A 5,000-nucleotide genomic window follows, 5' to 3' on the forward strand; every position below is an offset into this window, starting at 1 on the left:
CATAAACGGAGCGGATGCGTGATACAACTCGCGCGAAAAATAGGTTATTAAGTTTGCACTTGTATTCCGCGGCTAAAATTAGGACACTCTTGCGAACACGGGAGACGATATTCCCTTCCATTTTGCCGGTTTCTGCTAAAGTAGCTATTTTCCGCAATATTGTACCACTTTCAATGTATTAACATAGTAAAAACGAACACGAGATACACACATGGGGAATATCTGGCCGTGACGATTTGGGTATACCTCTGCACTGTAATGAGTAGAATATTACTGTTTTAAACAGAAGATGAAATTGAAGTAAAAACAAAAGAAAGTCATATTCATTTTTTTGGCATTTGATTGTTTGTTTTCATCCAAAAGAACTATTCGTTTTTTTGTTTTCCTTTCCTTACATTTGTATAATATCTGCAGTAATTTTTTGATCGTTGAATAATAATAAGTCTCTCCCAATCAAATTGTTTTCGTTTTGGGGTGTTTTTTTCGTTACTCTTGGACTCAATTGGATTTTTGTGGTAAAGATCTGCACAAGCTCTTTGATGATCAAAGAAAAGCTCATTTTCTGTGAAAACGTTTCCATCAATACTGTTTGCCATGTGATCAAAGCTGGACAAACATTGGCTTGTCACTCTTGTATGAAGATTGATATTGATTAATTTTAGGCGATAAAATTTGTGAAGGGTTCTATAGGTTTTTAAGTTCAATATTTACCTCGCCATAGAAAATTTTTTCTTAGTGTTTTCAGGAGAATAGGCTTGTTTCCAAGTGCGTAAAGAATTTCTTCCCAAACTGTGGTTGATTATTCGATGTCGTAATTCCTAAATAATGCTTTGTTAGCTGTAAATTCAATGTTTTTATTCTTGTGAATCATATATTACCAACGTATCAATTCATTTCTGCCTGAACAATCCAACTCCATATCCATTTTCTTTTCGTTTTTTTTTATCTCTTTATAAGTTTGTTTCCATGTCAAAAACAATCTTAAAATTCAACCAAGCTCCCTTAATCACGAAAAACCGGTGTTTAATATCTGTCAGCAACATTCGAGAAAGCTTGGTGCGTTCTAGAGATGTAGACTCCTGTTCAATCTTGAGACCCTATTGTCCATCATCTAAAAACTTTTTATTATCATGATTTGGCTCTGTCGAAAACTCTTGCGATTTTTATGAAACTGCTTTTGTCAAACTCAGTTTGCAGATAACTTATTTAAGAACCTGATTTTGGAGAACTTTCTATCGCTTTTTAGATCGATTGTCCCAATTGCATTCCACATTTTAGCAATGACGAAAATATTTGGCAAAGCTTGTTGTAGATAGTTACAAACAATAAATTTTCCGTGAGAATACAACTAGTCATTATCATTCCATCACCATTGGATGTGTTCTCTTTCCGTTTTTGTGACTTCAATAATATTTGTATACATAATAATACATGTTACACAACCCAAACCTCTTGCATAATTGATTAGAACCGAGTGTATCTTTGTAAGTCGCTCCGTTTTGTGTATTCGCCTATGGTGAATAGTGCTAAGTTTGACTTTAAGCTGATATTTGCGCACCTAAACTCTACTTTTTGTTTAAAAATGAAGAAAAATTTTACGGTTACAACAGGTGGCTCTTCTCGATTTAAGTAGGGTTCAAGTGTATGACATGCCAGCAGATCAGCCTCATTCACTTTATTAGGCCAAAACACTCTCAAAATTATTATAACGTTTCCATAAGGTTTTTTTTAGGAAAATCCACAATCATCAATTAGTTTTTGAAATTAGATTAGAGCTCTATTATTCAGTATTTTTTGGATGGATGACGACGAACGTCTCTTTTTGGTTATTAATTTCATTGTCTTGTGTTCTTAATTTCTTATTGAATAACTTAAAGATCCAACACAAAAGGAGCAGTTTTCTTTATTTTCAAGTTTTACCATGAGCGCAGCCAAAAAATTAAAATGCGATAAAAAAACAGAATTTTGTGGCGGAAAAATGCAGAGTCTAAGTGTGGTTTGAGTTGTCTAGCGCTGAGAAATTGTGTTCAACGTCTGGTCGTTTTCATATCTTAAGTCTGAATCTGTTTTGTTTTCGTTGATAGGTTCCGCAAATTTTATTTTCTGAATTTTATTGCTTAGTAAGTTGTCTTACTTTTTTATTCAGTTGAATTGAAACCCAAAATAATTTTCAACTAGTAAATATTATTTATTTTTCTGGGCTTGGTATTATTTCCTGAAATTGCTTTGCCATATTCCTCGACGAGATCAAAAAAAAATTTGTATGTGATTATCGTGATTAAAATAAAAGTTTCTGAGTGCTCATTTAATTTTCCGGCTTTTGCCAAGTTGAGCTTGGCATCTGAGTGAAATAATTTGTGGTCCATTTTGCTTGCATTGCAACTTTTTAAAAAAATGGCTAGGTTGAAATAGAGTTTAAATGATCTCATGAATTCAAACGAATAATCAGTGAAAACTTTTTCTACGATGGTACTCATATTTTCAAAAGTTTACTACTTTCCAAAGTCCATGTGTAGCTGTTGTAGGACTCCAATGCATTTTCCATGAAAGGAAACAACAAAAACAATAAAAATTGGGTAAATGTCAAAACTTTTATCAGGCTTTTAAAAAAGGATTCTTTCCATTTCATCTAAGCAAATATATCAACTGATTTGCTCCACGATTCGTCTGTATGTATTTTTATTTTCAAATTTTACACTACCAGTAAACGTAAACTGGAACAAATTTTTTGCTAGAGTCATCACTGTCTAAATAGTGCATAATCGTATGCTTAACTGAGTTAAAGCGACAAAATGTGTTTGAGATCTCACTGCTCGAGCAGTATTGTTCAATATTAGGCCACTGCGATCAACTGATCTTGTTACCATTTTCTGTTAGTTCTCTGCTGCTAAGTTTGAACTGCCAGGCACTGTTTTGTATTGTTGTATATTTGGAAAAAGTGACTCCATTACAAAAGTGCATCTTCTTCTTATAATAATGGTTGACTTTTACCAATTGTCATTGTGTGAGTGCTTGATTTAAAATGACAAAAATCACTAAGGCAATAGCGCTGTAGTATGGTAGCAGAAACATCGATCATCTCTAAGTTTGTAAAAGTTCTTTGTTTGCGTGTAGGACTACTACTTATCATCCCAGTTTTAAGAAATAAGACTTTTACAGTTTTTGCAAAAAATATGTCTTACAGTTCATAAAAAACCTGTCTCAATTCGTTTTATTAGTTTCTTGTTTTGCCCATTGTTTTTCACTTTTTGACAAGTGTTTTTCAGCAACAGATAATTAATTATCAGATTTGAATGTTAGAAAACAATACAATATTTAAAATATCTGAGGACGGAAAGAGGCAAATTGCGTCAACATTCACCGGAAAAAATAATGTAGCAGATATTCGAAAGTGATTTCTTTGCTGCGTGCTTTATAAAATGCTACTGTAAAAACCAGCTGAGATTTAAGATATTTATAGGAAACAAATATTTGGTGGCAGTCATCAATATCCAATATAGTGCATTTTTGTAAAAAGAACTGAATTAAGAAATAGCTTGGGTATTAAATCTCAAAACTCGGGCAGTATTGCTAAGTCTTTAGCAACTACGTTTTGCTGAGATTTTTGTAAATTGGATCTATATTTTTGATGCTTGACTTGAATTCCCAGCCAAAGCAGTGTAGAGATAAAGAATTTGAAAAAATACTCTTTTACAAATTTGTTGCTCCTCTGTTGTGATGGTTTAAACTTCTTGACAATTTGCATAGTGTGGCTGGTTAAGGCAATATCCGAGATTTAATAAGCGAATAGGGCCATAATATTACATCGGATACATCAATTAAATTGTATGAGTTGGTATTCTATGGAGCACTACTACATCTCAACCTAGTTTATCTAGAATATCTTTTCAGCTGTGAATCTGGGATTTTCTCTATATAATGCTTTTCTTTATGTTCTCTTTTTTGTTCTGTTGCTTGCAGTTAGTTCTCTCTTGTTAACGTCTTTGCTTCGGCGACAATTCATTAGTGAGAAGATATGTATGTACGATCAAAAATTGCGCTGCCAGAAAGCCGTTTTAAATAAACAATTTAAGGAAATTCTCTTTTTGGAGCTTTTAATTATTATCTAATAGACCTGTCTAAAATATTGAACATCCTAAACCATAATAAGAACAAAATGTATCAAAAACAAAAAAAGTTGACAAAAATTGAGTTCGCTGAGGGCCGAAAAAGAAAAGAGAGTTCTGGTAACATTCACCAGAATAAACAAATTCGAAGATATTCTGGGTGTGATTTCTTTGCTGGCTTGTTTCAATGTAAAAAATTGTCCAGAAAAAACATATTCAATGAAAACAATTAGTTAGTGATAGTCATTACTGTCTAATATAGTGCATAATTGTATGTAGAACTGAATTAAGGAAAAAAAGTAACTATTCGCTCTCACTGTTGAACCAATATTGCTGAGTAGTTTAATGAACCTGTTGTTATTTCCGGCTATTCTTTATCTGCTGGCTTTGAATTTCAAGGCAGTGAGTTGTATTCTCGCAGTGTTGGAAAAGTGACTCTAGGACAATTTTGCTGCTTTTGATTTTGTTGGTGATCCTTTTATTCAGCTAGCATAATCTGATTCGTTGATCTATTATATCGACATATACTAAGGCAATAGCACAGTAGTTTTGCATCAGATTGATCAGATGGCAGCAAAATATTTTCTATGTAACACTACTACACGACGGTTATTTGGAAAGAAATCTTTTTGAAGAGACTTATTATTTTTTTCTAGGCACCCTTGTTTATAATAGAACTACTGGTTTGGAAGAAAAAATTTTATTTGAATGAATCAGTTTTGAATCAGTTTGTTTTACCGAAGAGGGTCAATGTTCTTTAATAAATTTTAAACAAGAATGGTGTATGAGAATAATGTACAAGAATGATTTAATAGGGGCCCATTTTTTTCCAATTTTCAGAAAATTCACTTGATTTTGTTTTAATTGTTCAATTTATCAAGAGCAAAATATTTT

At 32.6% G+C, this 5,000-nt stretch overlaps 1 protein-coding gene across 5 annotated transcripts in view; it reads right to left on the minus strand.

Moving 5' to 3' along the window:
* The window catches only part of LOC142349892 (cilia- and flagella-associated protein 47-like), a 144,330-nt gene that overhangs the window by 137,932 nt on the left and 1,398 nt on the right, over nt 1-5,000 (minus strand). The gene's annotated exons all lie outside the window — the stretch shown is intronic.

Source organism: Convolutriloba macropyga, chromosome 11, assembly GCF_964194025.1.
Source record: "Convolutriloba macropyga chromosome 11, txConMacr16.3, whole genome shotgun sequence".
Lineage (NCBI taxonomy): Eukaryota > Metazoa > Xenacoelomorpha > Acoela > Convolutidae > Convolutriloba > Convolutriloba macropyga.